This window comes from Mus musculus, chromosome 3 (assembly GCF_000001635.26).
Source record: "Mus musculus strain C57BL/6J chromosome 3, GRCm38.p6 C57BL/6J".
Classification (NCBI taxonomy): Eukaryota; Metazoa; Chordata; class Mammalia; order Rodentia; family Muridae; genus Mus; species Mus musculus.
Genome location: NC_000069.6, coordinates 101393033 through 101409750, shown reverse-complemented (window position 1 = coordinate 101409750; position 16718 = coordinate 101393033). Strand labels below are relative to the sequence as shown.

The following is a 16718-nucleotide window of genomic DNA, read 5'->3' as shown; positions in this document are numbered from 1 at the left end:
AGGGTAAGTTCAATTCTCCTCTCAGTCCTTTCTCCAGACTTAGGAGAGACACCAAAGAAAGTCTGGCTCTAGCAGGTAAAAAAAAAAAAAAAAAAAAAAAGAGAGATTATGCCCATTAATTGTTTCTGACCTTGTCTGGCAGGATTAGCTGGCCATACCTGTACAGCCACAGGGCTCAACCCCAGTGCATGGGGGAAGCAGGCCAAGCCCAGGAAAATGAAAGGCCACCCGCGAGGGACAGCCAAGGCCACGGACAGAAGCGGCTTTGGAGAAGTTCACAAGTGTGTTTACTGGGTATTTGATTTACCTGCCAAGGCGAAATTCCAGGAGAGAGAGAGAGAGAGCGCCTGGGACCCGTGTAGAGTTTCCCTGCTGCCGCAGTCCCTGCCAGGCTCATTGTAAAGTAATGAATTTTGTGGACGCTTGCAGAGAAAAATAGCTTCAAATGCTATGGATCGATGGTGCGCACTGCAGAAACACAGCTCTCGGCTTCCTCGAGCTACTTTTGGGTATTGCCCAGAGTTCAATGGCGATCTGTCCTTTGAAGGCCAGCTAAGAAGTCAGCCCCGGGCCTAGGCAGGGCACACAGTCCCACAATCCAGCTACTGTGGATGCCCAAGGCGCAAGCATTCCTCTCATAGCTGAATCGAGCGTTTCCCTCCTCTTCCAGGATATTGGTTGGGGGAGGAGCCTCACAGAATGTCACAATCTACCACATACTATTCCACCGGGGTTCCTTTGAGTGTGAGGACATTGTGTGTTGCAGGGGTGGAGATGTGACATTATACGTTACTTTCTAGGGATGAATTCTCTGTATACCTATTTTTTTTTTAAAAAAAAAAAAAAAAAAGGAACATAGATAATCCTTAAAAATCTCATCTGAGCTCCAAGACTGTTAATTCCAAGAACTGTGCAATTCAAAGCACCTGTGTTTCCTAACTTACACACTCCTCTCTGCCAGAAAAAAGACTCTCCCTTACGTGATGGGAGGGGGACGTGCAGACTCATGGTCTCGGGATCAAAACAACTCTGAGAAACCACAGAGAGCCAGATGAAGAACAGCGTGGAAGGCTCTGACTGGAGTTAGAAGCCGCAACACTTAGAACTGCAGGTTTGGGAACGGCTGGGCAGAATCCAGAGCTGAGATATCCCTGAGCCTGCAGCCTCTGCCTTCTCTGAAGATGGGTAGCCTGGTCTGGAGGGGATGCCTATGGCCCTGGCAAGGCTTCCATGCTAGGGGGGCTGAAGCCAAAGGCTCAAGATGGGCTCAGCTCAGCTGTGGGCAGTTGACGAAAGAGTTAACACTGGTGGAGGGCATACACAGAACCCAGATGTGGGGAGCGTTCGGACTTAATCCAGACCTGATTACATTTTGGTTTTGTTTTTGGTTTTTGGTTTTTGGTTTTGTTTTGTTTTTGTTTTTTTGAGGCAGGGTCCCACTATGCTGCTCCTTGGAACACACTGTGAACCTGGCTGGCCTTAATCTCAGAGAGATCCACCTGCCTCTGCCTCCCACGTGATGGGGTAAAAGGCTTGTGTCTCCCCCACCCAGCTTTCTTACACTCCTTTTAGGTAAGAACACGAGCGTGCATGCATTGCCTACTCAAAAATACATGAATAAAAATTCCAGCTAAAGTAAACCAGGGAGAGGGTAAAAATGGGCAAAAATAATTTTAAACCTTTTCTAATAAAATACTGCTTAAAAAAGAAAAACTTTGGGTAACAAAAAAAAAAAACAAAAAAGAAAGAAAAGAAAAGAAAAGAAAAGAAAAGAAAAGAAAAGAAAAGAAAAGGGAAGAAAGAAACTAGAGGTTGAGGGGGTAGCTAGAGCAAGCAGAGAAAACCCTAGAAAACAAGAGCACTGGCTGACCCAGCCCGCCTCACTTGCCCACATCAAACACCCACGTCTACCCTGGCTCGTGCCCAGGATGCCTCCTGACTTCCTCCATCCCCCACTCAGCCCCAGGTCGTCTGCTGCTTTCCTGTCTCCTGGCACCACCAAGCCTTGGCCAATGCCTTGCAGGTTCCTCTACTTCTACCATGCAATGAGGCAGCTCCCCTGGTCACGCCATTTCCCCACCTAAGCCAAGGGTATGCTTCTCAACGAGCCCGCTTCCTCACACAGCTGACTGGTGACAGACACTGATTCCTGGCCAGCCAGAGAGGTGGGCCCCGTGCAGTCTGACGAGCTAGGATCCTAGCAGAAGTCACACGCTGGGACTTCAAGTCTAGATATACAGCTATACGATTTCTGCAGGCAATTTCTAGGATGCTCATCTGGAGCCCGGAGCTGCCATGCATATTCTGGCTCTAAGTCCACCATACTCTGAAGAAGCCTGAGCCAGCCCCGGACTCCTGTTCCCAGGGTCCCCAGATCTGTCTGCAACCTGAGCCAGAACCAGCTCATGAAAGCCACTAAGGCTTAAGGCAGTGGTGGCGCACGCCTTAATCCCAGCACTTGGGAGGCAGAGGCAGGTGGATTTCTGAGGTCAGCCTGGTCTACAGAGTGAGTTCCAGGACAGCCAGGGCTACGCAGAGAAACCCTGTGTTGAAAACAAAACAAAACAAAACAAAAGGTAACTAAGAAGGTCTTCCTTCTGCCTCTAAGCAGGGGATGCTCCATCACTCATTCTGTCTTACTGGACTCAAGACCTAGAGACACAGTTCTAGACACTAGATAAATTCTCTACCTCAGCTTGCTCTGCCTGCACCCCAGACAGTCCTTCCTTGTGGCTTCCCCTTGCTCTCTTTCTAGCCCCCCGGGAGTCAGTTAAGTTCTCCCCTCCCTGACCTCACTTAAGAATGGGCCCTACCTCTACTCATTCCTAACACCTGGTAGCCAGCCCTGGCCATCCTTCTCCCTCTGTCACAGCCTGGCCACCTCCCGGGCGCCTGCACCTGGGGCTGTCTCAGCCACTTTCCAGAACATCACCCTTTCCAACTCCCCACACACACAGAGAAAAAAAGACTTTTTTATTTCCCACCCACAGTGTTCCAGAAACGACTTAAGGCAACGGCTCACACATCAAGAATGCTCCTCTTCAAACACTATAATGCCCATCCTTTGGACGCATTGAACCATAGACCCATCATTGCAAGAATTAAATGAATACCTGCCCATGGAGTCTTTGGCCTGCATCCACAACAGGATGGGGAACTCAAAGCACTTGAAGTCCTTCACCTGGGACAAGGCCTGTTCTCCATGCTTTGGGTAGTTAACAATTTAAAGCCCTTCTGTTTACTCTGCTAGGAAACGGCCTGCACTTCCTCCCCTAGGAAGTCCTCCAGGGCTGTGAGTCCACACTACACTGAAATTTCTCCCCACACCTACTCACTGTGTTGAAGAAGGCCACCAACACACAGAGCCTTATCTTACCTCATCCCATGTCCCCTCTGTGCCCCAGGAGGTCAGTGCCCAATAGAAATGCTTTTGGGATGAATCACCAGCCTTTCTTCTGCAGCCCCAAGCCCAGTACACCAGCAGTACAAACAACAGCACTCCTTGTCTCAGGTCCTCCCTGCAGGCAACCTATCAAACCACACCCTGTCCAGTCCCCAGAGCCCAGTCCCTGGGAAGGAGCCCTCCCCCAGCTAGCTCTACCTTTCTCTGTGTCGCAAGTCTACCCTGCTATCCACATGTCATGATCGCTTCTTTCCCATTAAGGCTTCAAACAATCAAGAGCAAAGGCTAGAGACTTCTGAGCTCAAGTGCTATGTGTGAAGAAAGGCGCTTAAGTCACTAATAAAATAAGGGTGATATATAGTGGCATGTTGGATCTAAAGGCTAGAAATACTGGCACTAGATCCCCGGTCCCTAGGGTGTAATGTCCCATATAATAAGACCTCAAAAAAAAAAAAAAATCAGTTGGTTGAATGAATGAATGAATGAACAAACGAACGAGTAGTCATCCTGCTTTAGAGAGGATGGGGTCTGCCCTGCCCCTTGGCACCAGGCACCACGGCAATCACCAGCAAGCCCACGAGGGGACAGCACGTACGTGTTGCTGGCAACACAGCACCCTTCCCTGATCAGCCCTGATTTCTCACCGCCCACCCCTTCCATGATCCAAATGCAGGATTCCATGGGAGGGTCTGGACAGCATCCAGGACTATTTATCTTCCAGGCTTTAAAACAAAGTGTGACAAATGGCGCTGCAGATCTACTGGGCCATGGTACAGAGCAGATGGAACCACGCAATTCACACGCTAGCTCAAATCCTAGCTAATACTCTTTCAAATTAGGGCATTTTATCTAGAAATTTTATAAAAAGCATTGTTTGGGGGTAGGATTACGCTTGTAAGTTTGCCAGCTGCCCTCACTGACCAAAGAGTTCCCTCAATCTCCTTTATGTCCCCTGACCAAAAAGCCTAAGTGCGAAGAAGGATGGGTTTCTAGGGTGCACAGTTGTAAAGTAACCCCACCCCCACCCTCCCCACCTCCACCCCATCCCCCCACCCCCCAACCAACCCACAGCCGCAAGCTTGACTGTCCTGTCTATATAGGCATCTCTCCATGAAAGGAAGGTCTCTACTGACAACAGCCCAGACGAGGGGCTCTTCCTTTGGGACAGGGGACATTGCTCAGTGGTAAAGAGCTTGGTTAGCATATGCAAGACCCAGGCCAGGTTCCAGCCAGGGAAAGAAAGGAGGAGGGAAAAGAAAGGGAAAGAAGAGGGGAAGAACGGGTAGGAGGGAAGAGGAGAGGAAGGGAGGGAGTAGAAGGTGGGAGAGGGGGAAAAGAGGAAAGAAAGAGGGAGGAGAGAGGATGGGGGAGGGGAATAGCAGAAGAGAGGGAAAGAAAAGAAAGTCCTCTTTTGAGCCAGCCCCAACAGGGCTCTGAGGTCTTGGATCCGGGACAAGCTATTCAGTGGGTAGCAGCTGAGTGCGTCCACCAACAGGCTGCTGGCACCGGTACCAACACTCCAGGACATCATGGGCACAGTCTGCTCTTACGGGCCAGCCCTGCTTCCCACCTCTTACAAACAGGCTCCAGCCTGTCGATGGCCCTCTGTGTGTTGTCAGAACTGCGTACTGTTTCTCTCCAGGTCTGACCAGGATGGAGCCAGCAGACCCAGGGACACAAGACGGCGTTGTTTGGGGACTTCATTGCACAGGCGATGCCTGCCAAGTAACACCCCACCCCCCCACTATCCCATCAGTCTCCACCGCACACAGTATGTATCTGGATTCTGAGTCCAGTAGACCCAAACTGTCTACCAATCTGAACAGCAGCTGCCCTTCTTGCTTTAGAACCATACAGATAAGGGCTGGGCATATGGCCTGGTGTAGAGTGCTCAACTAGCATGGTGAGACTCTGGATTTAATTCCTAAGACCATGAAGGCCAACAGACACAGACACTTTCTAGACACTTTCAAACTTACTAGGAAAATGCAGTTAAGAGTAGACTCCCTCGACACACCAAGGCAGAATTCTGAAACCCTCTTTCTCTGCTGTATTCAAGGTCTTTCTGAATTTTGGAGATATCTGCACTGGCTCCATCAATCCAGCCCACCAATCACCACCAGGCAGGTCCAATGTGGGGGGGATAAACATCAAGTACAAAGTTCTTATCTAGAGACTCGAGGCTTAATTAGTATCTCGTGTAGCTCAGGCTGGCCAGAAACTCATGATATAGCTGCAGATAATCCTGCCACCTGAGCCTCTAGGTGGCTGGGATGAACTTGGTTTTCTGGCCCCACTCCACCTCTGCTGCCCGACTTCCACTGATCCCTCCAAACACTATTCTGTGACCTGGTGAGCGGAAAGCCATCACCCCCAAGCCCACCATCTATAAATCATAGCTCTGGTTTTTCCATATATTGTCATTTGTGGGCAACCCAAAAAACAAGGAGGAAGAGGAAGGAAGAGACAAACTACAGAAGGAAGCGGGGACAGAAGAAGGAACAACCGGGAAGACAGCAACCGGCTCTGACAGGCCAGGCCCTCCACTGAGGGCTTTACATGTGACTGCATTCAACTCCACTTCAGCCACACATGGAGATACCACACATCCAGCCGGGCCGGCATATCTGCCCAGGGTCCCACGGAGCATGTGCAGCCTGAGCCATTCCACCCACGTGGCTTCCCAGGGAAGTCCCAGGAAAGGAGACAAGCGTGGGATTTAGGACAAAAGCAGAGCTGGTGCCAGTGTACGGTGGGAGGGAAGCTCACCCAGGAGACACCTTGGCCAGAGTCTGGGGTAAGTGAGCAGACAGGTCTCGCAGCCCAGGAGCAGGTACCAGGAGCACCATTCCCTTCTACATGATCGGTCAGAGCCCTTGTGGAGCTGAGGATAACAGTTCAACCGCTAAGATGGGATGTGGGGTACGCTGGAAGTGGGTGAACACGGGAAGCAGCAGAGTGTGCGGACAGCCAGGGAAGTCCTGTTGGTGAGCAGCTAGAGACAGATCAGATCCTCTACCGGGTAACATCTATTCAACCCTTCCTTCTCACCCGTCTGGAGCCTACTGATCCTCAGCAAGGCTCAGTGCAGTCCCATTTCTTCCACACCCATCCTCCCTACTTGTGTGCAAACCACAGGTGTGGAGACAGGTGTGAGCCAACTGTAGGTGACAGACGGAAGCCGCTTTTCAGATCCGTCTCGCAGAAGCCTGGAGCACTCCTGGCTCAGCCTTCTGCCTCCCCTGTTCCTACCTTCTCCAGGAGGAAAGGTGAAAACCCGGCAACAAGGCTTCCCCAGATCACCGGGAGGTGTAACTCTGCTTTCTCCACCCCTTGATACAGACGGCTAGGAAATACCTGGAGTCACGGGCCTCTAGGAACTCAAAGCCACGAGTTATCCTTGGGTGATAAAGAAACTCGCTTCCTCGGGATCAGAAAACCAAAAGATGCTGCGCTATCTGACCTCAGTCTAGAGAGTAGCCCCAGAAGACACAGTGACCCTTCCCCATCCCCCTTTTTGGAGATAAGGGTCCCCTACATTGCTTATTTTGATCAGGTTGGTCTTAAATTTACAACGGTCCTACCTCAGCCTCCCTCAATAGCTGAGACTACTATAGGCGCATGCACCCTACCCATCCAGCAGCCATCTCAAGCCATTTATTTTAAATTCTTTATTATGCACGTATGTGGGTGGGTGCGTGTACGTAGGTGCACGTAGCACATGTCACAGAACATGGTGTCGGGGGACACTCACAGGAGTCAGCTCACTCCTTCAATCAGCTGGGTCCTGGGAATCAGACTCTAGGTGATCAGCCTTACCCAGTGGGCCACCTCACCAGCCTTTATTTTCGAGTCAGGGTTTTGCTACGTTGCCCAAACTGGCCTGAAACTTCTTCCTCCACCCTCTGAGTAGCCGGGACTACAGACAAGCACCACTATGCTTGGCTTACTTTTTCAATAGGGAAGATTTTAAACATTCACAAAGTATAAACATGAAATACCCATGCCATCCATGGTGTGCCAAATCCTAACATTTTGCTCTCTTTGCTCTAGGCCAGTGGTTCTCAATCTTCCTCATGCTGCGACCCTTAATACACTCCATGTTCTGGTGACCCCAACCATAAAATTATTTCATTAACACTTCATATACCTGATATGCAGGCGGTCTTAGCTGACCCCTGTGAAAGAGTCATTCGACCCCCAAAGGGGTTACGACCCACAGGTTGGGAACCTCTGCTCTAAGCTTTGTCTCCAGGAGGGAAAAACACTGTAGGTTCGGCTCAGGTTGCTGTTTTGCCACTTTTCCAACCCTGTCAGTCCCGCCTGCCCCAGAGCAGCCATAGTTATCAGTCTTGCACACTTACACTTTCACTGCACAGTCGTAAACAAGGCAGAGCTTTGCATGTCTTAAAACCATCAAAAAATGGCATCACTCTGCAGGTACCGCTCTGCATCATTCTTTTTTGACTTGAGGAAGCATTTTCTACAGTAATCCTGTTGACACAGGTCAAAGCATTTGTTTCAATTGCTGTGTGTCAGAGCCTGCTATACTAACAGTGGGTGCTGCCCAGTGAACTCATTTTCCAGCCGATGAACTTTCATCTGGCCCGAGACTTTCCAGTGCAATCTTGAGTCTTCTAACTGTCCCCGAGGGACCTCTCACCCCCACCAGGCACCGTTCAGATCTCTGCAACTCTGCTGCCCTGATTTATAGTCCCCAGACAGCATTCCAGTGTTCTGAACTTGTGTCTTCCGCAACTCAAACTATTGTTTGACATTTCCACTGATCTAGTGGGATTGAAAGGTTACCTTCTTGTTACTCTGAAAATGAATTTTTAAGTGGAAAAATAAATTCCTAATACATTCAGCTTAACAGACGAGAGTTTTGAACAGTACATGGGAATACACTAGCAGACCTTGTATTTTCTTGGACATCATTGGGGGTGGGGGCGCGTATGTAAAGCAAGTTGAGCCACGAGGTGACAACTGTGAGAAGCAGGCACATGGAGTTTCATTATCTTTTGGTACCCATTTGACATTTTCCACAGTAGTAAAGGAAGGAGAACTGTGATATACCTGCCCAGGCTGTCCAGAGAAGGCAGCGGGAGGCAGACATGTCTACAAGTAGAGGTGGTGTCTGCAGGTGAGGCTAAAGGGCGGGAAAGGGAGGCCAGGAGAGGTTGGTGAGTTGTGTTGTTTTCACTCTGAAGTTACCAACGCTAGCAAACTCACATTCCTAGTGTCCCTGTATAACCTGGCGACACTTAGCAAAAGGTTTTGAGGTGTTATAAAACCCCTGAAGCTGGAGAGATGGCTCAGTGGTTAAGAGCATGTGCTGTTCTTAAGTTCACTTTCTAGCATCCACATTAGAAACCCACAACTACATCTCTACCAACTCTGACACCTCTGTCCTCTATGGACACCTGCACTCTTATGCACAAGCATACATACACATACACACACACACACACACACACACAGAGTTAAAAGTAAAATGAATTTGAAAACTAAATAAATCTTTTCTTTAAAAAAAAATCACTAAAGCCAGGGACTGTGACATACACTGTCAGAGACAGACACAGGCAGATCTCTCTAAGTTCAAGCAAGCATAGTCTACATAGTAAAATCCTGAAGGAAGGAAGGAAGGAAGGAAGGAAGGAAGGAAGGAAGGACTCAAATTCTTAGCACTAAAATGTTTTATTTGAAATACAGACCATTTAATTTGTTTTTATATTCTGCATTTTAAAAACCCACCTGTCTGAATTATTATTTGAAACAGAGGCCAGAGAAATGTCTCCACATGTGAAATTGCTTGCCACACGAGCCTAGCAACCCAAGCACAATCCCCAGAGCCCACAGTGTGCTGGGGAGCAGCTGCAATCCCAGCACTCAGGCAGAGACGGGACAAGCACCTGGAAGCTCGCAGGCCAGCGACACACAAACATACGGCAAAGCAGCAGAACCGGGGGGCCAGGAAGAACCCACTATCGAAACCTGTCCTCTAACCTCCACATCTGCACACAAGTCTGGAAAAACATGAGGATGCACACACACATTTATAGATACAAAATTCTTCATCTGGGGGGAGGGACATTTGAGTTGGTTGTGTTCTGGGGAGGAGGGTAAGCCTGGGGTCACTTGGCAAGGATAAGAGGTCTAGCGATCATCTTCCAAATGGAACTGCAATGATGGTCAAGAACACCAGAATTCTGAAGCCTAATGAAAGGGGTCCAGGAGCTGGAGTTGGTCAGGACTCCCAGCAGGAGCTGGGAGACATCAAACAGAACAGCAGAGCAAGGTGAGTCACATTAGTGCCCCAGGACTGGGAAGAGAGGCTGAGGCAGGAAGACTGAATTCCAGGCCATCCTGGGCCACAAAGTGAGATCCTATCTAAAAAACAACCAGAGTGGGATTCAAGACATTTGCCCTGGAAGGAAACAAAAGTTCTTGCATCAGTAAGTAGCATACTGGCTCAACGAGGCAAGAAGGTACACAAGGAAAAAGCCCTAACGGAATCTAAGCCCATGGACTGGAACAGGGAACACGGAAACCATCAGCTGGTGTCCAGAAGCCAGGGCCCTGGCATGCAGTGGGCATGGCTCAGGGATGCTCTGCAGAAGGGCTTCTGCGGCAGTGGTGTCCATCACTTCCCTGTGCTAGAGCCTGGGCGCCCTGGGAACAGATGTCAGCAGGGCCATCGTCAGGGCCGTTCACCAAGACCCTATGGGCAAAACTGCTGAGCAACATCTTTCTTGGGTGCCTCTGTCCAGTGTGGTCTGACAGCATCTCCCTACCTGGACCCTCTCTGTCCCAAAGTGGGCAGTCCTCCCACCCCCACTTCTGCCCCTGAAGCAATTATCTACTAATCACAGGGACTTCCCACCCAAGAGGCTGCTAGAGGAGGCAGCACCTCTCTGTAGCTTTACTCCCTGGTGCAATGAGATCATTTGATCCTGTTCTCTCATCTTACAGAAAAGGAACTGTGAGCCCAACCTCTGCAAGGTCCCCTTGCCCCTCCTAACTCCCGAGAGGACCCAGGAACCTAGGTTTCCTGTCCCTGCTCTCAAGACCCATCTAGAAACCTCTCCTCCATGTGACATCACATCTATTTCTCCCAAATACTTCCAGGCCACTGGCATTTCCACACCTTCCTATGCTCAAAGGCAAGAAGGAAGCCAGCCTGCCAAAATCAATCCTGGGCACACGGTCCTCTTGGATGGACAGGCACAGGGACCAATGGGTCGCAGGAAGAGACAGTAGGTGGCTTTCTGAGTGCTGCCTTTGCCTCCAGTTAATAAGCACATGCTCAGAGACAGGGCCACCTCTAGATGTCACACTGTCACATAGGTTAAAATGCTTCTGCTGTGACACATCCTCTCTCTCCCCTTGTGAGACTAAATGGGACTTCTATCCATGGTAAGGAAGGCAAAGTCTGGAAAGGCCAGGTCAACCCACAGTTGCTGGTACTGGCAGGAATAGGGGCCAGGAAGAACTTTCAATCTCAGATCTTCATCCCAGCAGGCAGGCACACTCACTTGCCTGCCTCTGTCTTTCTCAAACATGCATTAGCTTGGTGAGGCAGCTTCCAGACGCACAGGCTGCAGGAGGAGCTCCACAGCAGGCACACTGGCCTGGCCGCAACAACAGTCCTTTAGAAAACAACATTTGTGCTTTACTTCACTGGGGCCTCGGGAATCAGAGAGAGCCTAATTATCAGTGGCCCCCCTCAGGAAGTGCTGCCTCAAATAAGAAAAGGAAAAAAAAAAAAAGAAAGTAAATCCAACCACATGTTCCTACATTCCCTCTCCTTTTCAGACTCCACACCAAGCGGAGCTGTAACCTGATAGCGCCCCTGTCTGGTTTTGGCTCTTTCAAAACACAAGGGACCTAGCAGGAAAGCAATGCAGGAAACTACAGTCTGGTTGCCAGTCAAGAGGAGCCCTGGACAGGGAAAGCCAGGCCTGAAATGGGCCATAAAGCAGGGACAGCCCTTCACAGCCTGCACACCAGCAATCAGCACGGGCACACGCACGCGCACACGCATGCACACACGCACACAGCTACAGAGGTGCTAAGGCAGTGTCCTCACATCTCATAGCTTCTTCGCTCAGATGTCTGTAACTTCATCTCTGGCCAGGAGCCAGCATCTTAGGTGCCCACAAAAACATGGGAAGTGAGCCACACAGCACAGATTGTTCCAGTGTCCACAGAGTACAAGTGGGTACCCATCTGAGCAACTCCACCAGTGAATCTTAGTGACAGCCAAGGCCATAACAGAGATGAAAGCAACCAGCGGGAGGGGGCGGCCTTTGGGGAAAGCAGCCCTGTACTGGTTAAGGGTTTCCTTAAGGAAACATCTCCACCATTGACTGGCTCCCTGGGACTTAACACTCTCCCTGATACCCTATGGTAAAAGGGAGGCTCACAGCACAGGGACACTCATCAGCCAGGGACACTGTAATGTTAACAGGCAAGGCTCTGGGTTCTAAGTCAGATTTCAGGTTCTTTCCTTATAGGACTGGTGAACGTGCGGGTTGGTATGGCCACTTTGGAAAACAGCCTGGATATTCCCTATCAAATTAAGCATAAAGTTACTGGATGGCAGCAATCACACCCCCAGGCATTTACCCAAGAGAAACAAAAACCTAAGTCCACTCAAATACCCAAGTGTCACAACAGCTTCCCTCTTAATAGCCACAAACTGGAAGCAACACAAATGTCCCGCTGCTTCTGGTTGGAAAACATGTGGCCCAGAAGCCATGGACTTGGGAAATCCCTGGACTCAGGGAAGCCACAGATGTGGGGAAACCAAGAACTCATGGAAGTCAGAAGACACACAGAAGTGCTGCTTGGTGGGGTGTGAGGGACAGGGACAGCACAAAGCAGCAGTTTGGTGGCAACAGCCCGACCCCTCTACTCAGGGTCAACCGCTGGCTTCAGCATTTCATTTCCTGGACCCTTAACGAGGGGTTGTGCATATGCCCTCCCTGCCCTGCCCCAAGTGCAGCACAAAGTTCCCTTCATAACTCGCTGTGACTTGCAGCTTGTCCCCCCCTTGTTCCGTTTGACCCCTGCAGCTGCAGCATGGGACACACAGGCTTCAGCAGTTCTGTCATCTCCCACAGGCATCAATGCAAACAGAGTACTCCTTGGTCTAGCCTTGAGTGGAATGCCTTTTTATTCAGGCTTCGTGGGAGATGAGCCCCACACAGAACAGCTCCAGACACTTCAAGAAACTTGAAAACCTGAGGACACACGAGGTCACACACGGCAAGCAGCAGAGCTCACGCCTCTTAGCACAACACGACTTAACCATCAAGACCACAGCAGCGCTTGGCTCACCGACGGGGAGACAAATTTCCTCAATTAACTGAAAGAGAGCTGGAACCAGTGTTGAAGCACATTCCAGGTGTCACAGATGGCCAGAGGCAGAAGTGAGTGAATTGTCATCAGAAGATGGAGCTCAGCAGAGATGTGAAAGACCGCTGAGAGAACATGCCTGAGGCCACCGCCACCAGCCAGGACAGCCTGCGGGTGGGCTTGCCTTCCTGCCCATTTCCTGCCTATACTGCACCTCTAACTCAGGGCAGAGCGACCCCACCCACCTCCCAGTGATCAATCGCGGACTTTCCCCAGATCACCTCTACTAAGTGCTCTACCACTGCCCTACACTCAGGAGGGCAATGCTGGTTCCAGCCTCACACACAGCCGAGGACATGAGGGATCAGCCCTGTTCAGGGTACAGGGAGAATGGCAAACAAAAGAAATCCCTGCCACCATGCCAAAGGACATGACTGCCAGGAGGCTGGAAAGACAAAGAAGGGTAGAAGTAGAAATGTTCAAATGGCAAGTGCACACTGAAGGGCAACAGAGACTCAGGCAATGAGGCCCTGACAAGGATGCTTCAGTGCCACCTGGACGCTGCCTACACTCACCTGTCACATTCCAGACTGGCAAGCACTCAGTGGCCACCAAATATGGGCCCTGACTTCTGGAGTGCGGTCACAATGGCCTTATCAAAGTCTGAAACAAGAATGAAATGCCAAGGGAGGTAGCAATATGATCAAAGGTCACATCTTTATGGCTTGAGACTATGTGCTAGGGCATAAGTCCAAGCTCCAAATAGCCATAGCATGCTGAAGACAACCTGTGGCTCATCAGCTGAGGAGGGTGGCAACCCTGGCCTGGCCAACACTCATGGTGCCTACCACCAACTAGGGCAGGACCAAGTGCTTTCCCCGAGGAAGCCAGCTAACTCATCAATGCTCACATCTCCTCATTTACTGGCTAGGAAAAGGGGCTCAGTGATTTGCCCTAAGTCATGCTGCTGTCTCTAAATGTTTGCTGAATGCTGGATGGGTGGATGACTAGAAAGACAGACAGACAACTTAAAGACTAGGTGGGCTGATCATATTGCCCTATTCCAGGGATTAAACCTAGACATGGGCTGTCAAGAGAGCTCAGAGCATAACATACGAGTTGCTGCCAGGGAGCAAGATGGCCTTGACAAACACTTGTGATGCTCTGGGTTCCGGGAGAGCAGGAGGAACAGTGCTCCATTAGGAAGACAGACAGTGTTGGGCCCATCTTTCCATTTTTCAACTCCAGTGTGCAATGCATCTGTCTCCCTGGCCTTTGGGTGCTTCTGGAGTCAACAACGGGAGCTCCCAGAGCCAAGAAGGAGAAGGAGAGGGGCTCGCTCCCTCTGCCTTGGCTTTGTTTAAAGAGCCAGATTCCCCCACATGCACTGGGGCACTTGCTTGCTGCCTGATGAAAACCAGATGCCAAGTGCCCCCCTCCCCCACCCCAGCACTCACGGGGCCCTGTGCTTTTAGGAAAGTAATGAGAGCCAGACAGCAGACAGGTTACACCTTAACTAGGTGTGGAGTGCAAGCTGACAGACAGCACGTAGCTCTGGGCTCCAGACCCTTTAACAAAGGGTGCCTTTTGGATGTTTGCAAAGCAGGGAAATACAAGATGTGAGTGAAAATTCAGCCTCGTTGGGACTAGTGCTTCTTCCTAAAGCTCCACATTTCCCTGCCTGGCAAGCCTATCATGGTCACCAACAGATACCAGTCACCACATAGTGCCCCCCTGCAAGGCACTTGACTTTCTACTGACCCATGGAGACAGCAGCCGTGTCACTCATGACCAAGGATTCCCTCCCTGGATAGCTGAAGGGACCTGAAGCCAGGCTGAAAACCTGCTGTTCAAGACATTGAGACTCCCAAGGATAAAATAAAGTTGGCCTGTAAGCTCCACTCCTTTGCTGCAGAGCCCTGAGGAAATCCAGGCAGCAAAGGAAAACAACCACAGCCTGAAGACCACGTGCCACTCAGACCCTGTACCAACCGCTGCCAAGCATGTCCTCTACGGGTCAGCATGTCTACAGATCCATGGTTTGTCACGTCACAGTAGCTCCTGGCCTCTCATTCAGAGTATAGTTCATTGTTTCACTGAATTCAAGGTCTCTTTACTTGGATCTCAAAGCCCCAGTGGCAAAAACCAAATACCATCTCCCTAAAATCCACCGCTTCCAAATTTCCATTGCATGCCATTTTCCAAGTCATTACACGCACGCCCCCAGAGTCAGCGTGCAGATCTCACTGGCCCTCAGCAGCCAAGCCGCTGTTCAATGGCTGCTCTATTCCTTTACAGTCTTCCTGGGGTACCTTCACCACCACCCTCTTTCCCTACACCGCCCAACTCAGAACTCACCCCTACAAATGAATGCTTCCACTGGCCACTTAGCTTTGACCCCCTCCCCTTCCAGTCAGTCTAGTTCACAGCTCCTTAATCCTATTCCCACCCCAGGGTCCCTGCTCACTCCCCTCTCCCCTGCCCTAGGGCCCAGAATGCTTCATGTAGAAATCAAACGTCTAAGTCTACATGCTCGATCTGAGGTACTGTAGAATCCTGATGATGAAATCAAGACCTAATGCCGCTAGTCCGTGCCCCTTCCACATCCATGCCTGTCTCAACAGGTCTGCTCATGCTAGCCCCCTCCTCAGATGCCCCCTTCCCTCCTCTTCCACACAAATCCTAACCCTTCTTCAGAATCCACTCCAGATGCAATCTCCTCGCTCCTGTGTTCCCCGTCAGCGCATTTTCCGCTTCTCTTTCCGGCTTACTGCAGGGCTGAGCACTTGCTCCAAACAATATGCTTTTTGATGACAATCTGAATGGCACTGTTTTATGAAAAGAAATCCCATTTCACGCTCACTCAGGGAGTGTCTGATATAGGTTGCCTCTAACTATGAGCAGTCAAAAATATCAACTCGTCTGATAAACACGGAGAACAGAAAGTATGGAGGCTGGACCGCTCGGTCTCACAGACCTCAGTCAAGCACCAGAATCCCTCGCAGTTTGTTCTCTGCCCATCTTGACAAGCTTGCCTCCCTCCTGGTGACAAAACAGCTGCCTCATCTCCAAGCATCTAGTGGGAGGAGCTTTTCCCTTTCCTATGATTCTTGTGAGAAAACGTTTTTCCCAGAATCCCTCAGCAGACTTCTCAAGTCTCGTTGGCCAGCTTCATTGGCCCGAATCTGAGGGACACACTGCTGTGGCTTGCTTAGATGGGTCAGCACTTACTCCAGAGCTTGAAGGAGGATCGTCTTTCTTGGAGTGGTATGCAGGCAGAGGCAGCATCCAAACCAAATTAGGCCCCACCAGCAGGAAGAGAAGCAAAAAGAAGAGCTGTTACATGAACAATCAGTTGTCCCTGGACCAGTAGAGGCCAGGTCATACATCTGCGTTTCCCCTCATGCTGCAGCCCCATCCTGTGCTGGCATGGGAGGACGCTCAGCAAATAACTGTGGGCTTGAGCAGAACTCAAAATTACCCCGTGTGTGTCAGAAAATGCTGAGCACCATAGCATGGTGGTACAATTGGACATTTGTGTACAGAAACCACAAAGACAGCCATGAAATCCTAACAGATGCAGAGACGTTTTCATAAGAGAAGGTTGGGGTAGCTCTGATCCAACTCTAGCCTGGGCCCAACTCCCAGTTCCACAGATAGGAACTGGGACCCTGGCCAGAAGCTGGGCTTCCAACAGGCCCAGCTGGGCTTTTTCCCTCAGTTCAACTCTTGCCTCTGATGGACCAGTGGGCCCCAAACCAGCCCATAACTCACCACACAGAAGCTCCAGGCTCAAAGGAGGCTCACAAGGAGGAACGTGAATGTCCGTCAAACACCTGAGCATCTTGTGGAAACCTGTGGCTCTCCTAACTGTGACAGATGGTTGAGACAATCAATGTGAAGAAAGAAAGGCTCCTTTGAGCTCCAGATTTCAGATGTCATAGCTGCTTGGTCC

General features: G+C 50.4%; 1 protein-coding gene across 5 annotated transcripts in view, besides 1 other annotated feature; it reads right to left on the bottom strand.

Annotated features, from left to right (window-relative positions):
- Igsf3 (immunoglobulin superfamily, member 3) overlaps positions 1–16718 on the bottom strand; it is an 86389-nt gene that overhangs the window by 53310 nt on the left and 16361 nt on the right. The window lies entirely within an intron of this gene.
- Positions 10452–14950: an enhancer, noted in NCBI's record as "VISTA enhancer mm1505". NCBI's record gives its function as "enhancer in: somite[10/12] | limb[12/12] | branchial arch[10/12] | facial mesenchyme[9/12]" and the evidence as "EXISTENCE:transgenic organism evidence [ECO:0001131][PMID:17130149]".